This window comes from Schistocerca gregaria, chromosome 6 (genome assembly GCF_023897955.1).
Source record: "Schistocerca gregaria isolate iqSchGreg1 chromosome 6, iqSchGreg1.2, whole genome shotgun sequence".
In the NCBI taxonomy this organism is placed as follows: domain Eukaryota; kingdom Metazoa; phylum Arthropoda; class Insecta; order Orthoptera; family Acrididae; genus Schistocerca; species Schistocerca gregaria.
Window position 1 is genome coordinate 484,674,457 of NC_064925.1, and position 14,517 is coordinate 484,688,973.

A 14,517-nucleotide genomic window follows, 5' to 3' on the forward strand; every position below is an offset into this window, starting at 1 on the left:
TTCGTACATGGTTTTGTGTTAGCAGAGGAGCCAACACCGTGTTTCGAGTGGAGGCCGAAATGAACGCCTTTTAGCTCACGCAGCCTGACGTGAGGAGGGAATAACTATACTGACGTGAGGTCTGGAACATGACAACCAATGAAAATTCAGAAAGCGGACATAATTAGTCTGATACTGAACTTTAATCCTTTAATAATGAACGTCGCTCTTAACGGTACATGAGTCACAATATTTTCTGTTCAGAATACAATCTTGAAGATATTACTTATAGTAACTGATTATGGCGCTTTGCTAGATCGTAACAAATGACGTAGCTGAAGGCTATGCTAAACTGTCGTCTCGGCAAATGAGAGCGTATGTAGACAGTGAACCATCGCTAGCAAAGTCGGCTGTACAACTGGGGCGAGTGCTAGGGATTCTCTATAGACCTGCAGTGTGGCGGCGATCGGTCTGCAATCACTGATAGTGGCGAAACGCGGGTCCGTCGTATACTAACGGACCGCGGCCGATTTAAAGGCTACCGCCTAGCAAGTGTGGCTTCTGGCGGTGACACCACACATGGTACGATAGATGAAATCATCTGAAATTGTAGTAAAACTGTAGGAGTATTTCATATCACAATTAAGTATCACAATCAGATGATATTTATTCAGAGCGTCAAATTTCTATTCGAAAGTTGGACGTTGCAGTTGGATTGACCGACAGAAATACAACTCCCCTTGCTAGAAAGGCACTGCTACATGAGGGACTGGCAACAGCACGTATTACAGTTTTCCCAGAGTCAAATGTTGTACGTTTCTGTTTGGAGACCCCATTCAGCAGTTTCAAAAAATGGCTTTGAGCACTATGGGACTTAACATCTGAGGTCATCAGTCACCTAGAAATCAGAACTACTTAAACCTAACTAACCTAAGGACATCACACACATCCATGCCCGAGGCAGGATTCGAACCTGCGACAGTAGCGGTCACGCGGTTAGAGACTGTAGCGCCTAGAAGCTCTCGGCCACCACGGTGGGCCATACTTCCTCCTGGAACGGTGGTCTAATCATTTAATATTAAAAGACTACGACCAAGGTGTGGACGGGACCAAGAAATTGACATACCGGACTTGATTTAATACATAAATAATTTATTCATAACATACAATACATAGCACCAACTGCTTCGATGCTTACAATTGCCCAAAGGACATCACACACATACAGGCCCGAGGCAGGATTCGAACCTGAGACATTAGCGGTCGCTCGGTTCCAGACTGACGCGCCTAGAACCGCTCGGCCGCATCTGCCAGTTAGCCTTTTCAGATAAGTGATATGATTCCCTGTGGTTGGAAAGGACCAGAGGCAGACGCACTTAAAAAAGAAGAGAGTTCGTACACAGAGCTACACTCCTATACCACTCACATATATTTACAGGAAAATCATAGAAGATATGATTTAAATCATTATGACTACCTCGCATCACATGAATTTTTCCAGGAATTGGGTCTGTAAACAGCGATACCATGAAACACAACACGAGGTTGTCATACATCATGTCAGTGTCACGCATACTTCGAAACTGATTGATGTGGTGTTTATGATAATTGGAAAAGTTGAAGTGTCACACCCACAAATGACGAGGAAAATTGATTTCTAATAGGATCTCAAACGAGGTCTGCGGCTGTACCGAAAGCATCGTGACATACAGTACGTCGTACACTATGCTGGATGGAGAGTCATGTGCATAGATTGATGGATTGATTCTGTTTATGTTCTACTCTAGCGAATAAGCAAATAATACATTCTAATGTAAGAAGACTACCTACCACGAAGGATATCCAACAACTCTCTCAGTCTATCAATCAACGCCCTGCCGAATATTTGTTTGTATAACGACCTGAGGTACACCAACACGTCCTCGCCGTGCTCCACTTGTGAGGTTCTTTCTCTTGTATAGATTACTCAACCTTTCTCGAATTGTAACCATTTCTATGTCCGTACAGGTACATTATATCGAATGATCTCCGTCTGTTCGGATAAATCCTTACTGGTGCATGTTTCTTTGTATCGTTTTAAGAGTGTATTACAGCGTTGGACATTGACTTCCAACGACATGAAGATTATCATTATACAAGAAAAATAAGATCACCATAATGCGTACACGTTCAGGCTTGTATATGTGTGTCATTATCATTGCAGTGCCGCGGCACGAAGTAGGCTAGGTTACTAATCTACGATTCACTGACAAACTAAAAGCACTTCCAGTTCTCATAGTTGTATACTTCTCAGCCAGCCGTTAAGGACCAATACGAGATGGGGTCAGACAGAACAAAATAAATACAAAGAACTATGACGTGAAGCATGACAAGCATACTTGCTATTGAAAGACTGAAACAAAACGTTGAACAAACTGAAATGCCTAAAACGCGAAGTTTGCAAGTACAATTTCGCGTATCTCCAATTGTTATCCGAATACGTAACAACACAAAATCTGTCTATCCTAAAGTATGTAGTCTTTTATTCTTTCGGTTGTAGAACAGGGCCAGACAGATATGTAGAAGACTTCTACAGCGGGTGTGTATTACTGCTGCCTCGGTAACTGATATTTTGTACTGTGACTCTCTTATACACATAACAGTTCCAGACAAACTTTAATCTGGAGTCATTCAACTCCGAAAGAAATGTTCTAGTTTTCCTGAACCCACTATACTTTTCATTTGTGTATTGTTTAGTCATAGTCAAAGTCAGGAATAGCATCACGATTCTGAAATCAGTATAATGCCATTAGAGAAGAATTCTGAGAGAGAGACCAAATGATGGCCACTGGGCCTTTAATGACAATCAGTTATGCTGTATTAGAGTCAGGTTTCTGATGACTTGCGGTCAAATAAGACGGAAAGTACAGATACCGGTAACACTCGCAATCATTTGAAGTAACGGCAACAAAACGACTATTCAGGTAGATTTGTGGAATCCATACGCTGGGAGATGTACCGTAATAATATCAGAAAAACACAATTCAACCCCATCTCCCAGACAGAAAGGGGAGATAAGTTTCAAAACTATCGCACAGCCAGATTAACAGCTACTGCATGTATATTTCGGACAAGAATTTCTTACGGGAGATTGGAAGGTAAGGACACGAGACACAAACTACACACACTAAGCTTTATCATGGCAGCAAGATTCTGGAAAAAGCAAGTACGTTCATACAATTTGTTGATCGACAAAAAATTTGACAATGTAAAATGAAGCAAAATATTTGACATTCTCTGAAAAAATAACTGTAAGCTATAGGGAAAACCCCGCCCCCAAGAACCATGGACCTTGCGGTTGGTGGGGAGGCTTGCGTGCCTCAGCGATACAGATAGCCGTACCGTAGGTGCAACCACAACGGAGGGGTATCTGTTGAGAGGCCAGACAAACGTGTGGTTCCTGAAGAGGGGCAGCAGCCTTTTCAATAGTTGCAGGGGCAACAATCTGGATGATTGACTGATCTGGCCTTGTAACACTAACCAAAACGGCCTTGCTCTGCTCGTACTGCGAACGGCTGAAAGCAAGAGGAAACTACGGGCGTAATTTTTCCCGAGGGCATTCAGCTTTACTATATGGTTAAATGATGATGGCGTCCTCTTGGGTAAAATATTCCGGAGGTAAAATAGTCCCTCATTCGGATCTCCAGACGGGGACTACTCAGGAGGACGTCGATATCAGGAGTAAGAAAAGTGGCGTTCTACGGATCTAAATGGATAGGTTAAAGTTAGATATAGTAGGAATTAGTGAAGTTCGGTGGCAGGAGGAACAAGACTTTTGGTCAGGCGAATACAGGGTTATATATACAATATAAAATAGGGGTAATGCAGGAGTCGGTTTAATAATGAATAAAAAATTAGGAATGCGGGTTAGCTACTACAAACAGCATAGTGAACGCCGTATTGTGGCCAAGATAGACACGAAGCCCACGCCTGCTACAGCAGTACAAGTTTATATGCCAACTAGCTTTGCAGATGGCAAAGAAATTGAAGAAATCTATGATGAAATAAAATAAATTATTCAGACAGTGAAGGGAGATTAAAATTTAATAGTCATGGGTGAATGGAATTCGGTAGTAGGAAAAGGGAGAGAAGGAAACGTAGTAGGTGAATATGGATTGCGGCTAAGAAATGAAAGAGGAAGCCCCCTGGTAGAATTTTCCACAGGGCACAACTTAATCATAGCTAACACTTGGTCCAAGATTCTTAAAAGAAGGTTGTATACATGGAAGAATCCTGGAGATACTAAAAGGTATCCGATAGATTATATAATGGTAAGACAGAGATTTAGGAATCAGGTTTTAAATTGTAGGACATTTGCAGGAGCAGATGTGCACTCTGACCACAATCTGTTGGTTACGAACTGTATATTAAAATTGAAGAAACTGCAAAAAGGTGGGACTATTAGAAGATGGGACCTGGATAAACTGACTAAACCAGAGGTTGTACACAGTTTTAGGTAGAGCATAAGGGAACAATTGCCAGGAAGGGAGAAGAGAAATACAGTAGAAGATGAGTGGGTGGTTTTGAGAGATGAAGTAGTCAAGGCAGCAGAGGATCAATTAGGTAATAAGACGAGGGCTAGTAGAAACTCCTGGGTAACAGAGGAAATATTGAATTTAATTGATGAAAGAAGAAAATATAAAAATGCACTAAATGAAGCAAGCAAAAGGAATACAAACGTCTGAAAAATGAGATCGACAGGAAGTGCAAGACGGCTACGCAGGGATGGCTAGACAACAAATGTAAGGATGTAGAGGCTTATCTCACTAGGGGTAAGATAGATACTGCCTACAGGGAAAATAAAGCGACCCTTGGAGAGAAGAGAACCACTTGTATGAATATCAACAGCTCAGATGGAAACCCAGTTCTAAGTAAAGAAGGGAAAGCAGAAAGGTGGAAGGAGAATATAGAGAGGGCGATATACTTGATGACACTATTATGGAAATGGAAGAGGATGTAGATGAAGATGAAATGGGAGATACGATACTGCGTGAAGAGTTTGACAGAGCACTGAAAGACCTGAGTCGAAACAAGGCCCTGGGAGTAGACATCATTCCATTAGAACTACTAACGCCCTTGGGAGAGCCAGTCCTGACAAAACCGTACCATCTGGTAAGCAAGATGTATGTGACAGGCGAAATAACCTCAGACTTAAAGAATAATGTAATAATTCCAATCCCAAAGAAAGCAGGTGCTGACAGATGTGGAAGGTACCGTACTATAAGTTTAATAAGTCACGGATGCAAAATACTACAACGAATTCTTTACAGACGAATGGAAAAACTGGTAGAAGCCGACCTCAGGGAAGATCAGTTTTTGATTCCGTAGAAATATTGGAACACGAGAGGCAATACTGACCCTACGAATTATCTCTGAAGCTAGATTAAGGAAAGACAAACTCACGTTTCTAGCATTTGTAGACTTAGAGAAAGCTTTTGACAATGTTAACTGGAATACTCTCTTTCAAATTCTGAAGGTGGCATGGATAAAATACAGGGAGCGAAGGGCTATTTACAACTTGTACAGAAACCAGGTGGTAGTTATAAAACTCGAGGGACATGAAAGGGAATCAGTGGTTGGGAAGGGAGTGAGTCAGGTTTGTAGCCCCTCCCCGACGTTACTCAATCTGTATATTGAGCAAGCAGTAAAGGAAACAAAAGAAAAGTTCGGAGTAGGTATTAAAATGCATGGAGAAGAATTAAAAACTTTGAGGTCCGCCGATGACATTGTAATTCTGTCAGAGACAGCAAAGGACTTGGAAGAGCTGTTGTACGGAATGGACAGTGTCTTGAAAGGAGGGTATAAGATGAACATCAACAAAAGCAAAACGAGGATAATGGAATGTATTCGAATTAAGTTGGGTGATGTTGAGGGTATTAGATTATGAAATGAGACACTTAAAGTAGTAAAGGAGTTTTGCTACTTGGGGAGCAAAATAACTGATGATGGTCGAAGTAGAAAGGATATAAAATGTAGACTGACAATGGCAAGGAAAGCGTTTCTGAAGAAGAGAAATTTGTTGACATCGAGTATAGATTTAAGTGTCAGGAAGTCGTTTCTGAAAGTATTCGTATGGACTGTAGCCATGTATGGAAGTGAAACATGGTCAGTAACTAGTTTGGACAAGAAGAGAAAAGAAGCGTTCGAAATGTGGTGCTACAGAGGAATGATGAAGATTAGGTGGGTAGATCATATAACTAATGAGGAGGAACTGAATAGGATTGGGGGGAAGAGAAGTTTGTGGCACAACTTGACTAGAAGAAGGGATCGGTTGGCAGGACATGTTTTGAGGCATGAAGGGATCGCCAGTTTAGTGTTGGAGGGCAGCGTGGAGGGTAAAAATCGTTGAGGGAGACCAAGAGATGAATACATTAAACAGATTCAGAAGGATGTAGGTTGCAGTAGGTACTGGAAGATGAAGAAGCTTGCTCAGGGTTGAGTACCATGGAGAGCTGCATCAAACCAGTCTCTGGACGGAAGACCACAACAACAACAACAACAACATAGGGAAAACCAGGTAATGTATGACAGCATTATGCTACAGGAAAAAGCTGGTTATATGTAATACATATAAGAGCTAGGAACAGTAAGAATGGAAGACCTAAGCCGATGTACTCGGATTAAAGCGAGCATCACAACGGCGTGCAATCTTCTTTCCCCACCATTAACTTTGAACGTCGAAGAAGTAAGAATGGAAAGAAAGAAAGGTTCAAGACTGCGATTAAAATCAGGGATAATGGATATCAAGGATTAAATTTGCTATTGACGTTTGTATCCCAAATGGTGCGTAGAAGAATTACAGAACTTACTGAATGGTATGAGCAGTCTACTGAATATGGAATATGGACTGAGAGTAAACCAAAGGAAGGCACATCAGGAACTGCCAAAATGAGATTTGTGAGAGACTTTGGGGACCCAAAGTCAATGAAGTGAATCATTTTTGTTTGGTTGGAAGACATAAAACAAATTACAGTCAGTGCAATGTGGACATAAAAGGCATGCTATCAGAAGCAATGATGGCTTTCCTGGTCAAAACAATCCTACTGGAGTCAAACATCGGCCTCAGTTTGAGGAAAACATTGGACGTTGGGACGAGACTATTGTTCTGGTGTCAGTTTCTCATTCTGAATCTTCATAATGGCTTAGGACGCTTGGGTATCGCGATCTTGATCACAAACCAGAACCTTCCTTTAAAATGTGTTTCTCATTTGAAGCATTCTCAAGATGTTACTTCTTTTATCTGCTCCAATACTACTTTTTGGATCTGAGGAAATTAATCCTCTGAAGTTTCCCTGTTCATTAAGAAGCATTTGTTTAATATTTTATACTAAAGTAACAAAAGTTATGGGAAAACTCCTAGTATCGTATCAGACCTTCTTTTTATAAATGTTGGTTGGGATTCATGTTAGGCGATCTGGATGGCCAGATCATTGGCTCGAGTTGTCCAGAATGTCCTTCAAATCAATTGGGAACAACTGCAATCCAGCCACAGGCGCATTGTCATCTATAACGACTGCGTCACTGAATGGCTGCAATTGGTCTCCAAGTAGCCGTACATAACCATTAGCATTCAAATGAGCGGTTCAAGTGGACCAGCAAACACAGTCCACGAGTCGTCTAGCGTCTAACATATGTGGCCGTCAGTCCAGGACGGGCCCCGCAGGCAATGTCGTGCTGTTAGCAAAGGAATTCGCGTCAGTCGTCTGCCACTGTAGTCCAATAACACCAAATTTCGTCGCACTGTTCTGATACATTCGTCTTACGTTCCACATTGATTTCTGCGGTTGTTTCACTCATTGTTGCTCATCTGTTAGTACTGATAATTCTATGCAAATGCCACTGCTCTCGATTGTTAAGTGAAAGCAAGCGCCTGAAATTTGGTATTAAGGTGTGGAAATGGGACAATTTCCCTAATGTTCCGATCTCAGTGACTCCATTCATTAAAAGCTCTTGCCTTCATTTTTATATATTAAGCAGATCCTAGAAAATGTAATCGAAATTGAATTTATAATTATTATTTGTTTACATAATATGATAGTTTTGGATTAATAAAAGTAAAATACTTCAGAAGGTGAGATGTATGGTTAACGATGAAAATCTAAATCGTAATGGGTGGCATGGTTCAAGTTCTTCTCAGTGAGAATAAAATATTTTGGGTGCTATCCTTTTAGTAAAAACCAAAGAAACCTTACAAAGCGTTTTCCAACAGATAAAGTTTATACTTGCACTGAAGATATTTCCTAAGCGGTACTTCCCCCCACAAAGTCCCTCATGCTGATTCTCGAAAAGTTATTTAAGTTGAAAAAGATTTAAAAATTTTAAATTACTTTAGTTAAATAGGAAGACACTGACCTAGAAAGGTGGGGCAGTTTTTTTGTGCTTTTAACAACTGGAGTTAGCAAGCACACGACGCTCTCTGTAGTACGGTGTAAAGTTTTACGTGTGGCCTGCTCTTCGTTGCGACTGCAGACCTGGCAGCAGCGCCTCATCAGCGACCACCTGCGCTTTATAACGGTGCCGCACCTGGCCCCACAACAAATGGCCTGCTGCCACGCACAATTAAACAAAACACTGGCGCGCAGTGGCGGCGATTTTCGGGCAGGTTCGCTCCGGCGCCAGCGTCCAACCCAGAACTGTGAGGACAGCGTTGTATTGTTCTCGCCATCCTTTGTGTCTTTTATTTTTTATTCTCCATTTTCTACTTTGTTTCGGTTTGCTCAAGTTTGAAAAAGAGTGCCATCGCATTTTGCTCCATCTTCCGTTTTTCTGGAATGTATGACATATTTCATTTTTTACCAGCATTTTTTGTAGACTGCGGATTCTCTTTCGTTATGCTCATCACTTCCCTGTCTTCTCTAACAGGCAACTGCAATTCGTTTTGAGAAATTTACGGCTCTTGCAGCATCCAACAAGATAAAACATCGACATTTTTTCTCCTTTACCTCTACTGCCAATTTTCTGAGTCATCAGTCCTCTGACTGGTTTGATACAGCCTATCACGAATTCCTCTCCTGTGCTAACCTCTTCACCGCAGAGTAGCACTTGCAACCTACGACCTCGATTATCTGATGGATATCTTTCAGTTATTCCCTTTCTCTACAGTTTTTATCCTCTACATTTCCCTCTAGTACCATGGAAGTAATTCCCTGATGTCTTAACAGGTATCCTATCACCCTACCCCTTCCTCTTGTCAGTGTTTTCCACATATTCGACTTCTCTCCGATTCTGCGCAGAGCCTCCACATACCTTATCACTCCACATAATTGTCAGCCTTCGTCTGTAGCACCACATCTCAACTGCTTCTATTCTCTTGTGTTGCAGTTTTCCCAAGTCCATGTTTCACTACCACACAATACTGTGCTCCAAACGCACATTCACGGAATTTTTTGTCGACTTAAGGCTTGTGTTTGTACTAGCGGATTTCTCTTGGCCTGGTATTCCGTTTTTCCCTGTGCTCACCTGGTTTTGTTGTCTTCTTTGTATCTACTTCACGACCATTAATCCTGATTTTAAGTACTCGTGCTTTCATTTCCACTATTTCTGTTACATTCTTTTTTCTTCGACTTACTCTCAATCCCTATTCTGTGACCATTACACTATTAATTTTATTCAGCAGAGCATGTAATTAGTCTTCATTGTCACTCAGGACAGCAATGTCATAAGTGAATCAAATCCTTCACATAGCTTCTCCTTGAATTTTAAATACACTCCTGACCCTTCCTTCATTTCCATCATTGCTTCTTCGGCGTATAGATTGAGCAGTAGTGGTGTGATACTACACCTCTGCCTTCCATCCTTTTTAATCCAAGCACTTCGTTCTCATCCTTATTGTGGTCGCTTCCCTCTTGCAGTTGTTTCTTATTGTCAATCTCTTCCTATAGCTTACCCCTATTTTTCTCAGAATTTCGATCATCTTACACCATTTGACACTGGCGCACACCTTTCCCATGTAGACAAATCCTACAAACGTGTCTAGATTTTTTATTAGTCTTTTTTCCATTATAAACCACAACATCAGAATTGTTTCTGTGGAGCCTTTGCCTTTCTCAAAGTGAAACCGATCGCCATCCAACACATCTTCTGTATTTTATTCTTGTCAGCAACCTATATGCAGGAACTGTTAAGCTGATTGTGCAATAATTCTCGCACTTGTCGGCTCTTGTAGACTTTGGAGTTAAGTGGGTGATGTTCCGGAAGTCAGATGTTATGTCACCAGAACCACTCATTCTACACACCAGCGTGGATATTCGTTTAGTTGCTTCTTCCCCTCAACGAATTTGGAAATTCTGGTTATATGTTAGCTATCCTTACTGCCTTGTTTGATCTTAAGTGTTCCAAAGCTTTTTTAAAATCTGATTCTAATACTGGGTCCCCTGTCTCTTATAAATCGGGTCCTGTTTCCTCTTCTACATCATCAGACTGATCTTCTCAGTCGTAGAGACCGCAATGTACTCTTTCTACCAACGCGCTCTCTCTTCTGCTTTTAACAGTTGAATTACCATTGCACTCTTAATGTTATTGGGATTGTTTATGAGTTTCATAGAAAGTTCTTTTGAATTTTCATATGCTAGGTCAGTACTCCTGACACTCATTTCTTTATAACATTTATCATGTAACTATTTCGTCTTAGCTTCCCTGCACTTCTTATTTATTTCATTCCTCAGCCATCTGTATTTCTCTATTCCTGTATTTGCCTGAACTTTTTTGTGCTTACTCCTGTCATCGATCAAATGAAGTATTTCTTCTGTTAATCATGGTTTCTTCGCAATTTCTTTTTCCGTACCTATGTTTTTATTTTCAACCTCTGTGACTTCCCCTTTCAGAGTTGTCAATTCATCTTCCTTATTGCGGTATCTATGCCCCGAGAGAAGGCGTATTTTGTCATTATTTAGTACTTCCGTATCCCCCTTCTTTGCGTACTGACTCACGTCTTCAAATGCAGCCTCCTCTTCATCACTGCTACATTTTGATCTTAATCTACACATGATTTTAGATACTCTTACAATTCCGGATCGGGTTTCGGAATCTCTGTCTGACCATGATGTAATCTAACTGAAATCTTCCCTTATCACCCGGCCTTTTCCTAGCATATCTATCCTCTTGTGTGTCTTGAACAGAGTATTCGCTATTTCTAGCTGACATTTATTACAGAACTCAATTATCCTTTCGCCTCTCTCATTCCTTGTACCAACTCCATATTCTGCCGCAACCCTTTCTTCTATCCTTTTTCCTACAACCGCATTCCAGTTCTCCACGACTATTAGATTTTCATTAACGTTTATGTAATGAGTTACCAGTTCAGTATCCTCGTATATTTTATGTCTTCATCTTCAGCTTGTGACGTCGGCATGTATGCCTGAACTGTCATTGTCGATGTTGGTTTGCTCTCGATTCTGATGAGAACATCCCTACCGCTGAAGTATTCACAGTAACACACTCTCAGCCCTACCTTCCCCTTAATAACGCATGCTACTCTTGTTATACAGTTCTTTACTGTTATTTATACTACCCTATACTCATCTGACCTGAAACCTTTGTCTTCTTTCCATTTCACTTCACTGACTCCCACCATATCTACATTGAGGCTTTACATTTCCCTTTCCTAATTTTCTAGTTTCCCTACCACTTTCAGGCCTCTGACATACCTCGCCCCGACTCGTAGAACCTTATTCTTTCGTTGGTTATTAAGTCTTTTCCTCATGGTCACCTCTCCCTTGGTAGTCTCCTCACTGAGATCTGAAGGGTGGCTGTGTCGAACGTTTAGATCACCATGACACTTTTTAAATTCGAGGTAACATGTCCTGTGGATATACATTATATGTCTTTCATTCAGTGGTTTCTATTGCCTTCTTCATCGTCATATCTTTGGTCATTGCTGATTCTTACGTCATTAAGGACAGCTTGCCCCCCCCCCCCCCCCCTCCAGAGTGAATGAGTGCCCTGAACCTCTATCAGCTCCTCTTGCCTATGTGACAAAATGCCGTTCGCTCAATGAGGGTTATTTCTTACGCCGGAAGTCTTCGAGCGCCATTGATAATGATTTTTATTCAGAATATAAAAGGTGGAGGTTTCGAACCCGGGACCGAGTACGTTTTGATTACTAATCGAGGACACTACCTCTTCTTTTATCTCATTTTGTTCGTTATTGCTTATTGCATTTGTTCGGTATGGACATCCCCATTCAAGTTCATCGCTGATCCATTCAGTCAGCTAAGGGCAGGTAACCCTCTGACCGAACCTGCTAAGCTAATGTGCCGGCATCCTTAAACCGCCTGTGTGCTACTGCCAAGAGAAAGATATAAAACGCATGGTGAGGCTACGTTGTACAGAAACTACTCTGATTCTGACGTAGTTTTGCATCTAATCTTCACAGGCCGCTTTGTGGCTAGTGACGTAGGACAATTTTGGTAGCACTCTCACTGCTCTCCATTCCTGTTCCCCTCGAGAATGGTTCGCGGAAAGTACAATTGTCAGGGAGCTTTGTGTGGACTCGATTCTCCCTCCTTCATGGCCATCTCGCGAGATATTCGTGGAAGGAAGCAATACAATTGTTGGCTGTTACAGGAATGTACTCTGTCCGGGCTATAACTGCAGACCACACAGCGGTCCAGAACCTATGAGGAGACGCACTGCTCTTCGTTGTATCCCCTACTTCGTCTGTGACTCCTACTTGGGTTGCATCCCATTCTGACGAGGAATATTCAAGTACTAGCCGAACGAAGGTTCTGTGTGCTGTAATCTTTGTTGGTGGACAACATTTCCTGGCGATTCTTCCTATTAATCTCAATCTAGCATCTCTTTCCATGAGATTAGTTTCATGTTGTTGTTCCACATTAAATCGCCTTGTACGCATACATATAGACATTTCATGGAAGTAGCTACTAGCAGTGATTATTCTACAGTCGTGTGAACAAACAATAATGTATCTATATTTCAATGTAAATACAGTACGTTACATTTGCTTATGTTGAGCGTCAATTGCCCCTCCCTCCATTAGGGGTCGATCCTCTGCAGATCTTCCAGCATTATGCTATAATTTTCTAGTGTTTCGAGTTGTATGTATACAACAGCATCATCAACAAGAAACCTAGTGAAAATTCCTACGGTACCTGCTTTGATATATACAACCTTTATATCGTGAAAAGTAATGGACCTGTAACATCCCTTGCGGTACGCCCGAGATTACTCCTACGTCTGAAGAATTCCCTCTGTTGAGAATGGCGTAATGTGTTGTGTTTGCTAGAATCCGTTTCAGTCCAACCACACAGTTTGTTTGATATTCCACAAGCTTGTATTTTGTTCAGTAGGCGACAGTGCGGAGCTGTATCGAGCGCTTTACGGAAGTCAAGAAACACGCCATGTACATGGACGTCTGTATTTACTGCTTTCTGAGTCTCGTCGACGAACACAGCTAGCAGAGTTCCACTCTGTTATTGTTCTCAGATCCCATGTTGATACCTGAAGAGAAGATTTTCTGTCTCTAGAAACGTGGTAACACGCGAACATAACATATGTTCCGGGATTCGACAACAAACCGACATCAGAGGTTTCTGCAGCCTCGTGCATCTGTTCGATGACTCTTCTTAAAAACGGGAATGACCTGTGCTTTTTTCCAATCAGAAGTACTTCGCTCCTCCCTAGACATACGGTGCACTTCAGCTAGAAGAGGGACAAGTTCTTTCGGATACTCTATGTAGAATTATACTGGCATCCAGTCACGTTCTGTGGTCTTTCCTCTGTAGAGCGATTTGAGATGCTCTTCTACCCCGTAATTCTGTAGTTGGTGCGACGATTTAAACTAGGTCTTATAGTGCAATGTTCCTCTCTGAAATGGTTTTGGAAAAAGACGTTTAGTAATTCGGTCTTTTCTGTCACCCTCCGCTTCAATATCGTTATGGTCACAGAGTGTCTGGACAGATCGCTGCGTCAATATACTCATTTAACATAAGAATGGAACTTCCTTCGATCTTGTGTCCAGTCGTTAGGAACAATTTTACTTTCTAATTCAATGAAAGTTTCATTACTGGATCTTTTTACGCTAATTTTAGTTTCATTTGATAACTATTTACGTGTGGGGCTTTTGCTCCCTTTAAATTTACAGAGAAGCTCTCTTTGCTTTTCTTGTAGCTGTCTAGAAAGGCTGTGGAAAAACTGTGAGCCCTTTCTACCCCTCACAACGTTATTTGGAAGAGGCATGTACGAAGCGTATTGTAAAATGCTCTTAAAATTTTTCTATTGACACTCAACATTGTTAGTGCTAGAGGTGAAATTTTCACGCTAAACACTTTATGTCGCTCTTAGAAAGCTGAAAAATGTTCCAACGTTTCTTTGTATTTTTATTTACAGGTGTATTGAGTGACACTGCGAAGACCATGTGGTCACTGATTCCGCGTTCTACCTTGAGTCGAAAAGCTCATGTCTTTTTGTCACCAGAAGATCTAAGACATTACATTCACGACTTAGTTCTACGACTAACTGTTCAAGGTAAGTTTCGGATAA